Source organism: Sturnus vulgaris, unplaced genomic scaffold, assembly GCF_052056855.1.
Source record: "Sturnus vulgaris isolate bStuVul1 unplaced genomic scaffold, bStuVul1.hap1 Scaffold_157, whole genome shotgun sequence".
In the NCBI taxonomy this organism is placed as follows: domain Eukaryota; kingdom Metazoa; phylum Chordata; class Aves; order Passeriformes; family Sturnidae; genus Sturnus; species Sturnus vulgaris.
Window position 1 is genome coordinate 4,347,160 of NW_028276074.1, and position 17,378 is coordinate 4,364,537.

Consider the following 17,378-nt stretch of genomic DNA (forward strand, 5'->3'; position numbering starts at 1 on the left):
TCAAAACTTTCTATTTCTATTTTCTGCTTGTCAGACCTATGTCCTTCTACTATTCTTGTTTGACTTTCTTCCAACCTCCTTCTTTGACTCCCAACATCTGGAAGATGTCCTTTGCCCTGTCTCACCCATCTCCCCCATCACTCTGTAACAATTGTCTTCTAAATACAATTTTGTTAATATAGTTAAAATTTAATTAGCACAAATCACATTTATCACAATCCCCACAGTGGATTTGGGGTTGAGTCCAGGACCCTCAGGCACTGAGAGAAGGTTGAAGAAGCTGCTCAAGGAGTCAGAAGCAAAACTCCAAGTCCCTTGGAGCATCACTGGCCTCACTGAGGGCAGGGAGTGCCAAAGGCTCCCCAGGGACTGGTGAGAGCAGATCCTTGAGGGCAGGATTGCAGGAGCCCGAGGCTGTGAGCAGGGAACTGCAATGCTGAGCAAGGCCTGGGCTGGCTGGAGGAAGCAGAAAGGCCAAGGCCTGAGCCCAGGCCTGGCCCAGCAGGGCCTGTCCCTCACGGGTGGCTCGGGGCTGTTGCTAGGGCAGTGGGATGGCAGGGGCAGCAAGGACAAATGTCATCAAGCTGCAAGCCCTGCCAGCCTCCTGAGGGAGGGCCGAGGCAGAAGCAAAGTGCAGCCCCTGCCAGGAAAGTTCCTTCTGTGGGGCTGCAGAGGCCCTGCCCGAGCCCAGGGCACAAAGGCCTGGGTGCCTCTGGCCCTGCCAGCCCTGCCCAGCCCTTGGCCATCTCTCCTGCAGGCTGTGCCCCCTGTGCGTGCTGCTCCTGTGCCCTGGCCGGCTGCACACGCCCATCTCGCTGTCCCCCCCAGCATTTCTCAGCCCAGCATTGCTGTGCCCTCCCTGGGCTCCCTGCACCCAGCGCTGCCGGCTCCTGGCACACAGAGCCATGGCATGGCCCAGCCTCACGCTGGGACACCTCGGGCACCAACATTCTGCCCTGGCAGGGACTTTTCTGTTTCCTCACCTCCAGACTGAACCTTCCAGGCTGCACTTTGGGGAGGTTTCCTTCTCTTCCCACTCCACAGGAAAGCTCTGTGTCCTGCTGTTCACAAAGAGAGAAGGACTGGTGGGATATGTGGTAGTCAGAGGCTGTTTGGGCAACGACTATGAAATAATGCAACTCTTAAATTTTGTGTGAAAGAGGATGGGACATCAACAAAACCTCTACATTGGATGTAGAGAGAGCAGACTTTGGCCTATTCAGGATTCCGATTTGGGGATAACAGGATCCGGTGCTGATTTTTTTAAGGGAAATAGCTTTTTAAAACAAAGAGATCAAGGCAAGATGGAAACATTTCAAGACATAAATGTTGAAGGACCAAGAGCAGCCTGTCCCTATGCCCCAAAAAGTGAGCTAGCAAGGAAAAAGACTGGCCTGGCTAGGCTTCCATGTAGTCAGGGAAAAAAGAAGGCACATCAACTTTGGAGAGAGCGGAAGGCAACTCAGGAAGTGTTTAAGGATGTTTTTCGGTCATGCAGAAAGAAAAGGAGAGAGCTGAACGCTTAATTATAACTTAACCTGGCAACATCTGTGAAAAAATAATGAAAAATATTTTTATAAGTATATTAATAATAAAAGCAGGGACAAGGAGAACCTCATCTTTTATTGGATATGGGGGTGAATGTAGTAACTAAAGATGAGGAAAGGTTTCAGGTACATCAGGACTTTCCCTGAGTTTTCAACAGTAAGACAGGTTGAGCTCAGGACAAGTGTTCTCCTGAGCTGGTAGATGGGGACATGGAACAGAACAGACCCCTGTAATCCTGGAGGAAGCAGCTGGGGACCTGCTGAGCCACTCAGATGCTCAAAGGTGTCTCTGGCACCAGATGGGATCCATCCGAGGGGGATGAGGGAGTTGCTGGATGAGCTGCCCAAGCTGCTCTCCATCATTTCTCATCAGTGCTGGCTCAGCAGGGAGGTGCCAGAGGACTGGAGGTGCCAATGTGAGCCCATCCCCAAGAAGGGCTGGAAGGAGGATGTGGGGAAGTGCAGGCCTGTCAGCCTGACCTGGGTGCCTGGTGAGGTGATGGAACAGATCACCTTGAGTGCCATCACAGGGCACCTACAGGATGGCTGAGGGATCAGAGCCAGCCAGCGTGGATTTCAGTATCTGCACTGATGATCTGGATGAGGGCATTGAGTGCAGCATCAGCAAATGTGCAGATGGCACCAAGCTGGGTGTGAGTGTGGATGTGCTGGAGGGTAGGAGGGCTCTGCAGAGGGACCTGGACAGGCTGGATTCAGGGTCCAAATCCAACAAGGTGAGGTTTAACAAGACCAAGTGCTGTGTCCTGCATTTTGGCCACAACAACACCTGCAGTGCTCCAGGCAGGGGACAGAGTGACTGGACAGCAGCCAGGCAGAAAGGGACCTGGGGGCACTGATGGACAGCAGGCTGGACATGAGCCAGCAGTGTGCCCAGGTGGCCAAGAAGGCCAATGGCTCCTGGCCTGGATCAGGAATGGTGTGGCCAGCAGGAGCAGGGCAGTGATTCTTCCCCTGTGCTGAGCACTGGTTGGGCAGCACCTCGAGGGCTGTGTCCAGTTCTGGGCCCCCCAATTTAGGAAGGACATGGAGGGGCTGGAGCGTGTCCAGAGAAGGGCAAGAAGGCTGGTGAGGGGTGTGGAACACAAGTCCTGTGAGGAGCAACTGAGGCAGCTGGGGATGTTTCTCCTGGAGAAGAGGAGGCTCTGGGAGACAAGGTGGTGTCAGGGCACAGGTTGGACTTGATGATCTCCAAGGACTTTTCCAGCCTTGCTGATTCTGTGATTCTCTGAAACCCCCCCTGGAGCAGTTGCAGGATGAGCCCTGGGCCTCCTCTTCACAAGGTCCAGCAGCCCAGGCCCCTCAGCTTCTCCACACAGACCCCAAGGCCCATCCTGTCAGTCCTGCAGAGCCTCTCCAGCCCCTCCTCATTGCCCACAACAGGGAGCCCCACACCCAGACACAGCAGCCCAGATGTGCCCCCCTGGCCTGTGGTGCCTCTGGCAAGCGAGCATCACGAGGCACTGCAGGACTCTGCAGACAATTCCTGAAGCACTTGGAGGATGATCCTGCTCCCCAAGGGACGTTCCCATGGTGCCAACTCAGGAACTGAAATGGGGAGTGGGACCAGAGAGGAAAGGGCAAACAAGGATTTGCTGTTTGCAGGGGAGGGGACAGGAATGGGCAAGAGGAAGAAATCTGGAGCAGGAAGGAGTAAAGAAAGCAAAGGTGAAGCAAAGGAAATGCTCAGGGCAATTTGGGAGTGGCTGCCAGGCAGCCCTGGCTCTGAGCAACAATGTCTGCAGTGGGACAGGAAACTCACAGCTGATGGGAACAAACTTTTGGGCTGACTTCAGAGGCCACGACAAAACTGAGAAGTTTCCCTGCCGTCCCCCAGCCCTTGCTGGCCCCAGGGGCTGATGGCATTTGTGCTCACTCAGCTCCATGTCCCCACAGCAGCACCATGGGGGTGCTGACCCTGCTGTGTGCAATGCAAACAGGGGCTCCTGAGCCAGTGCTGCCGTGTGTGTGCCTGCAAGGATGCGGCTCCTGTGTGAGCTGGGGGAGAGGCCAGGGCTGCAGAGGGGGGATGTTGTTGGCAGGTGCATGAGGACGCTCTGGGACGCTGCCCTGGGGTGCCCAGCGCTGTGGGGATGGATCAGCCCCTGCTCTGCTGCTCCTTGCCAGGGTGTCCCCCTTTCAGGGACCTTGCAGAGCACCAGCCATGCTGTTTGTCCCCAGCCTGCCCACTGCCAGCCTGGGGCTGCTCCTGGGGCTTTTGTCTGCTCAGCATTGGTCTGGCCAAGTGTTGTGGAGAGAGCGTGGCCAAGGAGCCTGGAACCCCCAGGCCCTGGCCTGAGGCATCAGCGCTGCCCCAGCAGTGCCCATGGCCTGTCCCTGCTGCAGCCCCAGCACTGCCACCCCCAGGGCTGTGCCCGGCCCCGAGAGCACTCAGGCCCTGCAGCAACACGAGGGCCAGGAGGGCAGCGGGGCAGTGGCACGGGAGCAGCACTGGCAACACCAAGTGCTGCTGCTGCTGGGCACAGCTGCTGTGCCAACACTGATCTGCCCCCAGCTCTGCACACAGACATTGCTGCTGCAGCTCCAGAGAAGGGAACAGATGGGGCATCTCTGGAGAAAACTCTGCTGGGAGAGAGATCCTTTAGGTTGTATAAAACCTCAAAGAACATAGCACCTTATTTGCAGTCTGTGGCCACAGGGAAGGTGGAGAGAAAGAAAATGAGAAATGGCATGAAAAATGTAATTTCTTTAAGGATTATAGTAAAAAAGTAAAACAAAGACAGTAACCTCCAAAATGAAACCAACGAGAATTACCAAAGTGGCTTTTATTACAAATGATTTGCAGAATTTGACCAGCAGTTTACAGTTTCTTAAATCCTCCAGTCATCAGTGTCCACACTGCAGCCTTGAGCTCCTGATTCCTCAGGCTGTAGATGAGGGGATTCAGGGCTGGAGGGACCACTGAATACAGAACTGACAATGCCAGATCCAGGGTTGAGGAGGAGATGGAGGGGGGCTTCAAGTAGGCAAAAAAGCCAGTGGTAACAAACAGGGAGACCATGGCCAGGTGAGGGAGGCAGGTGGAAAAGGCTTTGTGCTGTCCCTGCTCAGAGGGGATCCTCAGCACAGCCCTCAAGATGTGCACATAGGAACAAACAATGAACACAAAACAACCAAATACCAAACAGACACTAACAGCAATGAGCCAAATTTCCCTGAGATAAGATTTGGAGCAGGAGAGCTTGAGGATGGGTGGGATTTCACAGAAGAACTGGCTTAGGGCATTTCCATGGCACAGGGGCAGGGAAAATGTATTGGCTGTGTGCATGAGAGCATTGACAAAGGCACTGGCCCAGGCAGCTGCTGCCATGTGGGCACAAGCTCTGCTGCCCAGGAGGGTCCCGTAGTGCAGGGGTTTGCAGATGGACACGTAGCGGTTGTAGCACATGATGGTCAGGAGGAAATACTCTGCTGACATGAAGAACAGCAGGAAGAAAACCTGTGTAGCACATCCTGAGTAGGAGATGTTGCTGGTGTCCCAGAGGGAATTGTGCATGGCTTTGGGGACAGTGGTGCAGATGCAGCCCAGGTCAGTGAGGGCCAGGTTGAGCAGGAAGAAGAACATGGGGGTGTGCAGGTGGTGGCCGCAGGCTACAGCGCTGATGATGAGGCCGTTGGCCAGGAGGGCAGCCAGGGAGATGGCCAGGAAGAGGCAGAAGTGCAGGAGCTGCAGCTGCCGCGTGTCTGCCAATGGCAGCAGGAGGAAGTGGCTGATGGAGCTGCTGTTGGACATTTCCTGTGTTTTGGCATGGGGATCTGTAAGAAAAGTAATCATGGAATAGTTCAGTTTGGAGAGGATTTTAAATCTCCCAGCCGAGCTTGGTGGCACTTTCCCCCCACTGCCTGCCCAGGGCTCTGCTGCCTGGAGCTGTCCCTGCCAGCAGCTGCTTCCCTGTGCCCAGGGCTGGGCCCTGCCAGTGCTGCCAGAGCCCAGCCCAGACCTGGGGGCTCAGCTTTGCCCTGCACACCCCTCCCAGCACAGGGCACTGCCCAGGCCCAACTCTGCCTCTGCAGGCTCTGATGGCAACATCACAGCAACCCTGAGGAGGCTGGAAAAGTGACACTGATGTTGCCTGTGAGGGACCCTGGGCTAATTTCTGTCACTGACTGCTTTATTAAGGTCTGAGAAATAAATTTCTTATTTCTCCCTAACTGAATTGAGAGATAAATATCTATATGCAATTTCCCATCTAGGCAACCCAGAGCAGTACGTTAAAAAAGCAGAATTTTCCCTTTTCTGTATTCCCTGAATTGCTGTGCTCCCCCTATAATCTACTTGGAAATGTTCTGCAGTTATATGTTATGCTAGGATGCAGTCCTGAACAATGCAGCATCCACAACACACGAGGAGAACATTTCCAAGCCTTACCAGCTGTCTCCTTCCACCCAGACCTTGTCCCCCAGTGCTGGGAGCAGCTCCCAGGGCTGGCTGAGAGCTGTCCCTGGCAGGCAGCAGAGTCCCTGCCCCAGCACAGCGCCCTGGGCTGCAGGACCCTGCTCTGCACCACAGCCCTGGGCACCCCTGGCTGCTCTGCACAAGAGATCATCAGAGAATGTACTCACAGAGTCTGCAGGCATTGGGATGTTGCAGCTTGAGGAGATCACTGCAGGAGCTGCAGCTGCATTGTCCTGCAGCCAGAGGCTTCCTGTGTCAAGGGCTGAGAGTGATTCTGCCCCAGGCACTTCTGAGCATCTTCCCAGCCCGGACTGATTGAAGCTCTCTGTGCCTCTGTGCTGTGCCCGGGGTGGCTGCAGGCAGTGCCCCAGCCCTGCGGGGCTGGGAGAAGGGATGTTCCTCAAGACTAAGTGTATTTGAAGCTCTTCTTCATTTCCAGGATCGCCTTCTGAGCCAGGAGCCCTGCCCAGCTCAGCAGCACAGACACAGCACAAGGACTTTAATGACCCTCTTGGGGATTGGGGCTGAGTCTCTGAGCATCAGTCCCTGAGTGGGAGCTGAAGAAACTTCTCAAGAACTCCAAGTCACAATCAAACTCCAAAGTTTCCTAAAGTTTTAATGGGTCCAACTGAGAGACACAACTGAGAAAGTGTCCCCAGGTTCCAGTCAGAGCAGGAAATTGGAGGCAGTGATGACAGGTGGAGACAAAGAGAAGCCAAATCTTGGTGCCCTGGGGCACAGCAGGGTCTGTGCCACCAAGGGCTGCGAGGAGACACCTTGTCCTGAGCCACTGGGGTCTCCTGGCACAGCCCCAGCAAGGCTGGCCACTGTCACCCCTTGTCCTGCCCTCAGCATCTCCCCACATCCCAGGGGCCTCAGGGATCTGCTGGGACGAGTCCCTGGGGAGCCTTGGTCAGGAATGGTCCTGGGGGCTCCTTCATGCTCCCAGGGACTGCAGGTTTTTCAGAGGACTTTGGGTTTTGCTTTTGCCTTGGAGTCTCTGAGAGCTTTGTGCAATCATGGCCTCCAATTATCAGCTTTAATTAGTCCCTTGAGAGCCTTTGTCAGTAACAACACTCAGTGGGGCTCATTAATGCTTCAAGTTACTTGAGATTTTTCAAGGTACTTTCCTTTTTCCTTTCTTCTCAGACTCCCTGAAAGGTTTTTGGGCAATCATGGCCTCCCATTCTCTCCTCCAAGGAGTCCATGAGGAGTCTGTGTTGGGGATGGACTCATTAATACCTCAAGACCCTTTGGGCTTCTCTTTTGACTTTGCTTCTTGGACGGGTTTGTGCAATCTCCCTTCAGGCCCTGAGGTTCGAAGGCTCAGCCTCAAATGCACCACGGGGCTCATTGGGATCAAGCAAGTCCTGACAAACCATGGCTCTGCCTTGATTTCCCTCTGGTCTGATGCAGCTCAGGAGAAGGTTTTCAACTGCAATCATGGAGAATTATGTCAAAGAGTTTCTTAGAAATATCTGTTCCTATTTCAATGGATGCATTTTATTTCAGGTCTCTTTAGAGCAGAGGTGATTACAGAATTCTGTGGTTGATATTGATCCAGGATCTGTCCTCAGGAGGTCTGGCCTGCTCACAGAAGCTGTGCCTTGAGGACTGACCCAGCATGGACAACCTTGCTCCACATTCCCCAACCCCATCCTGTCTGTCCTCACTCACCTGGCACCTGCTTTGTTTGCAGAACTGACTCCACTCAAGGAAAAATGAGTTTTTTCCCTTTTTTATTTTTCTTGGCTTTTTTTTTTAAGCAATCTAAAACTCCTGGATTTCCTCATTGCAAACAGACACCTTCCATTAGTGTGTGCCAGCCCAAGGTCCCACCACGGAGCTTTCCCTTCCCCAAAGCAGAGCTATGTAAGGAAAAATGTCAGGGGAACACAGCAATACAGAGTTCTTTATTTTGTGTAAACACTTGTGGACTCCTTGGTTCTACAAGGGCTCGCTGGGTCACCATGCACTCTTGGTTCCATGAGGTTCTGCACTGTCACAGTGGAGATTTGGGTCCATGGGACCCCACAGTGTCACAATGCTCTTTTGGGTTCCATGAGGTCTTGCTCTGTCACATGGACTTTTGGTTCCTTGGGTTTCCATACTCTCAACAATGGTCTCTGTAGTTCCAGAGTGTCACAATGGACTCTTGGTTCCATGAGGTTCTTCAGTGTCAAAATGGAATTCTTGGTTCCATGGGGCCCCACAGTGTCACCATGGTCTGCTTGGTTCCACAAGGTCAGGCAGTGTCACAATGGCTCACAGGTTCCATGGGGTGCCACAATGTCACAGTCCATGAGTTCCATGGACTTGGTTCCATGAGTTTCCCCAGTGTCCCAATGGTTCCTTGGCTTCACCTGGCCCCATGTGTCACAATGGACTCTTGGTTCCGTGGGGTCCCACAGTGTCACAGGGGTCTCCTTGGTTCTGTGAGGTTCTGTGGTGTCACAATGGATGTTTGGTTCCATGGGGCCCACAGTGTCACAGGGGTCTCCTTTTTCCTGTGGCAACCAGCAACAAACCCCACTGGCACACCACTGCCTGGGAAGAAGGAGGAGGGGACATTTGGAGTGATGGTTTTTGTCTTCCCAGGGCACAGTGACGTGGGCTGGGGCCCTGCTGTCCTGGAGATGGCTGAACACCGGCCTGCCCATGGAAGGGCTGAGAGACAACAACCTCTGTGCATGGAACTGCAACAGCAGAGAGCTCAGGCTGAAGGCTGGGTTTAACAGACTGTCACCAGCACAGGAACCATCAATGCGAGAGGAAAGATGTGTGCTCATGTCTTTACAAATCATTTGGTGGGTGAAGGGATGGGTGTTAAGGTGTTTGAAATGGGTCATAACATTTCTACTGACTTTGGGCAGCAGGTTTGTTAGTGGGCCCAGCCAGCTTGGCTCCTGACACAGACAAGGGTTTTCACTGGTTTGTACTGGTTTTTACCTATTTTCCTGGTTTGTACTGGTTCATACTGGTGTTTTCTGGTCCATACTGGTTTGTACTAGTTACTAGCAGTTTGCATTACACTGTTGTTTACTTTTTTATACTGGTTTTTACCACTTATACTGGCCCATACTGGTCTATACTGGTCCATACAGGTCCATACTGGTTTATACAGATTTCAGGGTGCCATCGAAGCTATCGTTTATGGGGCAGTGGCTGGGGGTGAACCCCAACTCCTACAGGGTGTGGCACCACCAGGGCTGGGTGCTGGGCCGCTCTGCAGCGCCCCCTGCTGGCCAGGGAGGACCTGGCACTGTGCAAGCACCTCCTGGTGGCCGACCCCTGAACTGTGAGTGGCTTGTACTGGTTTGTACTGGTTTGTGCTGGGATAGGATCCAGGGCGTACTGGGATGGGGCTGGGGTTACTGGATTGTACTGGGTTATACTGGGAGAGAGTGTGTGAGTGTCCGGGAGGATCTAGCACTGTGTATACTGGTTGTAGTGGGTTATGCTGGTTTGTACTGGGATGAGGTGCTGGGGTGTTACTGGTTTGTACTGGGTTATCCTGGGAAAGGGAGCAGGGGTGTGTGAGTGCCCCCTGCTAGCTTGGAGGACCTACTGGCCAGCTGCGAGTTGTACTGGTTTATACTGATTTATATTGGGATGGGGTGCTGGGGTTCACTGGGTTATACTGGGATGTGGTCCTGGCAGTAACTGGATTGTAGTGGTTTATATTGGGTTATACAGGGATATTCTGCATTTTACAGGGTTAAACAGGGATCTACTGGGTTATACTGGGAGGGGTCTTAGGGATGCTTGGCACTCCACTGGGAGCAGCTTCTGGGGATGCTGGCCTTACTGATTTATACTGGGATGGAGCTTGGGACCTACTGGGAGTGACTTCAGGTTGTGCTTACTGGTTTCTACAAGGAGCTGCTGCTATGGGCTCAGGGGCTCAGGCGTGGCTCCCAGTGCTTACTGGTTTATACTGGTGCCCTCCAAGTATAAACCTGGGAGCCCCAGGACCACACTGGGAATGGGTTTGGGTGCATGAGGCCTTACTGGTTTATACTGGGATATGCTGCCACAGGCCTCAGGAGCTCGGGAGTGGCTCTAAGTGCTTACTGGTTTATACTGGTGCCTTCCCAGTCCACACCTGGGAACACTGGTAGGCACTTGTGGCCAGGCAGGACCTCAAGGCCGAGCTGGCCTTTACCAGGGCCTTGCTGAGCTAGAGCTTCTCCAGCGTCTCAGCCTGGCAACGCTGCCTGGGGCTGCTGATAACCACCAGGAACTACGGCAAGGGCACTGCCCCCTGGAAGGCTGAAGGAAGGCGAGGGATTCCCCAAAAAACTCCAACAATTTTGCAAGATCCCCCAAATTTTCCAGCCCCTCCCTCGCCTAAAATGTGAGCTGGTGGGTTCTGTTGCATTGAATGGGTAGACCCGGTGTTCCTAAATCCCTATTGTCTTCAATGAGTAGATCTGGTTTCCCTAAATCCCCACTGACTTTAATGGTTAGACCCGAACTCCTGGATACCTGGGTGCCCCCATCAAGATATTGGGATTTCCCCCGGTGTCCCTCTGAGATTTTGGGGTGCCTCCTTTGCCCACCCCAGAGCTGGAGCTGCTTCAGAATACCATCTTCACCAACCCCATGCACCAAAGCACCTGGCTGTACCTGCACTGCATCCTCTCCCGAGGTAACTCAGGGCTCCCTCTCACCCCTGATGTCCCCACCTGGACTTTTGGGGTACCCCTGAATGTTGGGGTGCCCCCCTACAGCCCCTCGGCTGCCCAGGGTCATCTGTGTCCATGTCGACTGAGAGGATGGTGGCCATCATCTTCTCCTGGCCTGTCAGGGTGAGTCAGGCGACTTGGGTGCCCCAAAAATCACCTGGCTACTCCCAGAAATCACCTGGATGCTCCTGGGTACCCCTTGGACACCTGGATCACCAAAATCCCCTGGGCCCCCCAAAACTAGTGTCTCAAACATCCTCATTGCTTTGACTGGGTAGACCTGGTGCCCCTAGACACCATTGTCTTTAAAGGATAGACCTGCTCTAAATTAAATTCCTATTCATTTCACTGGGTTAGACCTGGAGTCCTGTTTACCTCCATTTATCTCTACAAATCCCTCCCAGTGGTCCCACTTTTGCTTCAGTGCTCCCAGTCACCCCAGTGTCCCCTTATAGCCCTTCCCAGTGCTCCCAGTTTAAACAGTAACTCTTCCCAGTCAAGCCCTATCAATGAGTAGACCTGGTGTCCCTAAATCCCTATTGACTTCACAGGGGTAGACCTGGTGTCCTTCAATTCCTGTTGACTTCAGTGGGTAGACTTGATATCCCAGTATTTTTGCTGCTAAAAATACCAATTTTGGGTTCAAAATTCCCAGCATTCAGGCTGAAAATGGGTATTTTTGGGCTTACCTGGAAGCACGGCTCCAGCATGGACAGCGGATGAAGGATCAGGGATTCGGGATTGGCCTCCAGGAATTCATCCAGGACATCCAGAGCATCGGCCCTGCAATCCTGGAGTGGAAATTCCCAGAATTCAGCCCAAGATTTCCTCCAAATTTACTCAAATTTCCCTATATTAGGGCAAAATTTCCTCAAAATACCATTGATTTTAATGGATAGACCAGGTGTATCTAAATCCCTCTTGACTTTAATGGGATACACCTGGTGTCCATAAGGCCCTATTGATTTAATTAGTCATGTCTGATGTAAAAAAAAATGTGTATTGGGAGATTGATATTGCAAGAGATGAGGCAACTGAGAGACGTTGTAAAAGATGGTTTATGGCCTCATGGTGTCAGTCTCATAGAAGGGTGAGACATTAAAGGTGTTACATCCAAAGCCATAATATCAGAAGCTGCCTCATTCTTAGTTACAATGCTTTATGTTCATTTTTTAGCCAATCAAATACTTCTGTGAAGTTTGCCAGCATTCTTTTACACCAGTCATTAATTGCTTTCCTTCTCATGGCTTTACTGCAATGCATCATTTTTCAACCAATCCTATAACACTTCATAAACCTACATTGATATATCTTAAACTTCTAATTAACTTTATAACAGGTTCTATTGCTAAGCTTTACAATCTTTTACTATCTTACTTAACATACTGCTTTGCTTACGTAATACTTCTTTATGTTTCCTTAAAACATATTTCTACTTAAACTAAAAACTTATATTATTGTTTTAGATCTATTTTCCTTTTAATGCTCTGATTGTCCAAGATTTCTCCAAGGTCTTTGGTCAAGCCTTGTATCCATCTCAGTCTCTGAGCCTGTTTGCACAAGGCCGTGAGAGCTCTCTGTGCCTGCATTTCCCACACCACCTGTCATCTCTGCCTCCAATTTCCTGCTCACACTGGAACCTGGGGACACTTTCTCAGTCGAGTCCCTCAGTGAGACCCATGAGCAGTATCAGACACTTTGGAGTTTGATTCTGACCAAATTCTTCAGAGGTTTCCTAGAAAACAACGGTTCTGCCTTGATTTCCTTCTGGTCTGGTCCAGTTCATTTAGAAGTCTTTCAACTCCAGTTATGGAGAAATATGTCAAAGACCTTCTTAGAAATATCCATTCCAGTTTTCAAGGCTGTATTTTATTACTGTTGTCTTTAGAGCAGAGGTGATTGCAGTATTCTGTGATTGATATTTGTGAGAGATGGATTTGTAAAGGATTCTCAAAGCCTGACTGAAAGCTCACACAGTCTTGTACATCTGGATGCAAACTCTGAGATAAGGTGTGCTGACTTAGGAAGGCCATGCAATAGAGAAGACGTTGAGAGAGAGACTGAACTAGAAACAAGTTTCAAACAATGGCCTTGCAAAAAGATCAGATATTTTGGAGAATTAGAACTGTGAAAGATGCATTGTGGCAAGACTATGTGGAGGAAAATACAAGGTGATTGGTGTTAGAAGTATTAGCACTATTGTGTGGCAAAAGCTAATAGGCTGAAAAACATTTATAAAATATTTTAACCAGGAAATAACTTTGCTTTTGAGAGAATGGCATTGAGTTTATATCTCTTATGTTTCACCTTTTAAAGAGTCTAAAAATGGAATAAAATATTTTTAAAACCTCTCTTAGTTGCCCCGTCTCTGTAGAGTTGGGGTTTTCCAACAATGCTGAGTCCCTGGACATCAGTCCCTGAGAGGGAGCTGAAGGAAAACTTCTCAAGAAATCAAAATTAAATTGAAACTCCAAAGTTTCTTGAAGTTTTAATCGTGCCCATTGAGGGATATGACTGACAAAGTGTCCCCAGGTTCCAGTAAAACGAAAACACTGGAGGCAGTGATGACAGGTGGGGACAAGCAAGGAAAAGGAGTCTCTGATGCTGAGCAAACCTGGATGTGTTTCAGGAATGCAAAGGGCCAAGGGCTGAGCCCCAGCCCCTGCCAAGGCAGATCCTGTCCCTCCCTCATTGCTCAGGGCTCTTCCCGGGCCACTGGGCTCTGGCCATGTGCAATGCCAAGGGCAGCACCATGGGGCGGCCCCTGCCAGGCTGCTGAGCAGGGACAAGGAGGCAATGAGGCCCCAGCACAGCAAGGCTCACTTGTCCCCTGCTGGCCTCAGGCCCAGGGCCAGCCTGCATGGCCCAAGTGCTGCAGGAGTTGGCTCTGTCAGGGCCTTTCAGCTGCTGCCCATCCCTGTGGCCTCTGCAGCCCAGGCTGTCCTACGGTGTCCATGCCCTGCGCCTCTGTCCCTGCAGGCTGTCGTCATCCCCCGGCTGCCCCACCTCGCTGGCCCCTTCCTTTGCTGACAGCTCTGCCTCCTGCCTGCCTCTGCCTGGACACACAGAGCCCTGGCCTTGATATCAAATGTTTAATTCAATTTTTACTGTGCCTCTGTATTTTAGTACAGGAACAAGGCATGCAGGGGCTGCTTTCTCATCCAAGATGACTAGAAGAGAAGAACACATCTAGCTCACATGTGCAGTGATAGAAAAAGCAAGAACTGAATCTGGGAACTTGGGGTGGGTTGTATAGAAATGGGTAAATTGTAATACATATGTTGAGACTGAATATAAGCAATACACTTGTAGAATTGTGTTCCACGACATAATTGTACCTGAGGCCTAAAAACAATGATGCCCCCTTTAACACAAACTTAGTGTTAAGGAGTCTTATTCTGATATTTTTGAGATTTGGTGACATTGAGGTCTCACAGAACCAAGGAGTCAACTGTGACATTGTGGAACCTCAAGGAACAAAGGGGCCTTTTGACACTGTGGGAGCTCATGGAACCAAAATCCATTTTGACAGAGTGGGGCCACATGGAACCTATGGTCCATTGTGACACTGCAGATCCAGGGAGACCATTGACGCACTGAGAAACCTCCTGGAAACAAAAGTCCATTGTGACAGAGAAAGGCCTCAGGGAACCAAGGGACCATTGTGACACTGTGGCTCCAAGGAGACCGTTGTGACACTGAGGAACCTCATGGAACCAAGGGTCCATTATTACACTGTGGGGACTCATGAAACCAAAGGTCCATTGTGACATTGCAGGGCCTCATGGAACAATGGAGACTATTGTGAAACAGAATCACAGAACTAATGAGGTTGGAAAAGACATTTGAGATCATCAAGTCCAACCTAGGGCCTAACATCATCTCAATAGGGCTCATTATCTCAATAAATGCCTTCAATAGATTCATCTTGGGCAGTCAGAAATGGTCCAGAAGCTACACCCAAGATGACTGGTGGTCACAAGTTTTTAGAAACATATAAGCTTGGTTCATTTGCATATCAAGGGTTAAACCTCCAATTACAGCTTCAAGTAATGAAGCCATATTTTGCCAGTTTGCTTCCCTCCAGTTCATTTCCGTTTCTACTTTTCAGAGCCTGAGGCTGTAGGGTGTCCTTGAGTTTCAGGCGTAGGGGCATTGTTTTGTCTGACCTAAATGTAAAGAGAGTTAACTAATACTTTACATGGAGTTTAGAGTTATGCACTAATGCAGTACTGAATTTGAAAAATATAAAGGCTAAAATCTTAAGGCATCACAGGCCTCACTGAACCAAGTGGCCACTGTGACATTTTTTGGCCCCATGGAACCAAGGAGTCCATTGTGACACTGCAAGGACCCCTGATTGGCACAGCTGTCAATCAATCACACAGCAGGAATGGTGTTAGCCCAGCTCTGATTGGCTGAGCTGTCAATCAATCACACAGCAAGGGTGGTGTTAACCCAGCTCTGATTGGCTGAGCTGTCAAACACACAGTAGGGGTGATCCTTCCACAGCCCAGATTCCCTTTCCATCGACCTTCTCTCCTGCTGTTCTTCTTGATTTCTTCTCTTTCTAATCTGCTTACCTGGAACATTTTTGGATACCTTAGAATCTTAATGGTTAAAGGTTTCTAGGTTAAATGACGTGAATGATGTTAATGATATGATAAGACACTTATTTTGAATTGGATCTTCTATTAAATCCTTTGCCAATGTTCCTTGATTGCCTATATTTTGCCAGTAAAATTTTGTGTCATTTGGACCTCTTAGCTCAGTTGGTTGGAGCATGGTGCTGGTATCACTGAGGTTGTGGGTTCAATCCCTGTGTGGGCCATTCACTCAAGAGCTGGACTTAATGATCCTTGTGGGTCCCTTCCTATCAAGAATCTTCTTTGCACCTGGCCATGTTGAGAATATCTGTCTTTGGTTTCTCCTGTGCATGAAACTCAAGTAAAGGAACCTTTGGTCACCCCCAGCATTTCAGTGTTCTGGGGTGTTCCAGCCCTGCAGGCTCACCATGGCCTCTTGTTTCCATCAGGCCCTGCTGTGTCACACTGGCCCTTGGTTCCATGAGCATCTGGAGTGTCACACAGCTTGATGACATTTGTCCTTGCTGCCCCTGCCATCCCACTGCCCCAGCAACAGCCCCGGGCCACCCGTGAGGGACAGGCCCTGCTGGGCCAGGCCTGGGCTCAGGCCTTGGCCTTTCTGCTTCCTCCAACCAGCCCAGGCCTTGCTCAGCATTGCAGTTCCCTGCTCACAGCCTCGGGCTCCTGCAATCCTGCCCTCAAGGATCTGCTCTCACCACTCCCTGGGGAGTCTTTGGCACTCCCTGCCCTCAGTGGGGCCAGTGATGCTCCAAGGGACTTGGAGTTTTGCTTCTGACTCCTTGAGCAGCTTCTCCAACCTTCTCTCAGTGCCTGAGGCTCCTGGACTCAGCCCCAAATCCACTGTGGGAATCATAAAAATAGAGAAAGTCCTCAGGACTGTCTTCTTCCAGTTGTCTTCAAGTTATCAGGGGTTGTGCAGCTGCTTGGAGTCAGTTTGGAGTTTTGTTAAGGAGGAAGGATTTGATGTGCATCTCATGACTTTTGTGTTTTTAATCACATGAATAGTCTTTCATTTTACATTTAAGAGAAGAGCTGATAGAAGCATTTCCCAAGTGATCTTGACACTGAATGTCTCCTTAGGAGGTCTGGGCATGCAGAAGAATGAGCCCCTTGCAGGCTGACCCTGTTTGGACAACCTGCTCCTCACCCCCAGCCTCACCATGTCTGACATCGCCCACCTGGGACTGACACCCCTGTGCCCTGCAGCAGAACCTTGTCCCCTGAGCTCTGCAGCTGGCTGTCCCAGCCCATTGCACCATGTCCCACCTGCTCTCCTCAGGGCTCTGCCTGCACACAGGCCCAGGAGAAATTTTCCTGTTTGTGAGGAAAGAATGGAAAAGCCTGAGCAGGTTTCCTGAACAACAAACCGCACTCAGGAACCACATGCTCAGTCCAGGCTGTCTGGAATGATGTCACCTTCCTTCGAGGGACAGTGTGACCAGCAATGATCTCCGTAAGCAGAATTCTGAGTCTTTCAGCTGAATTCTCTGTCCTTTCCCTGGGTCTTTGTTGCAGATGGAAGCTGCTGGTGCCACCCTCACCTTTAACCCCTCTTTTGAATGCAGACAGATGTTCCCAGGTGTGTTAAGCAGATGTTGCTCAATGTTTATGCAAAGCTTTTGTATCCTCATGGAACCAAGGGGACCCTTGTGACACAGCAGGGGTTCATGGAACCAAGGAGACAATTGTGACAGTTCAGAGCCTCACAGAAACAAGGCTCCATTGTGACACTGAGGGGAATCATGGAACCCAGCAGACCATGATGACACCTCAATATCACATGGAACCAATGTTCCATTGTGACAATGCAGATCCAAGGAGACCATGGTGACACTATGGGACCTCATGGATCCAAGGGGCCACTGTGACACTGAAGAACTTCATGGAACCCAGGGTCCAGTGTGACTTTGCAGCCCCTCATTGGAACAAAGGCACCATTGTTGACAGCACAGGAACTCATTGAACCAAGAGGCCATGGTGACACAACAGGGCCACATGGAACCAAGGAAATCTGTGACATTTAGGAACCTAATGGAACCAAGGGTCCACTATGGCACTGCAGAAACAAGGAGACCATTGTGACACAGTGGAAGCTCATGGA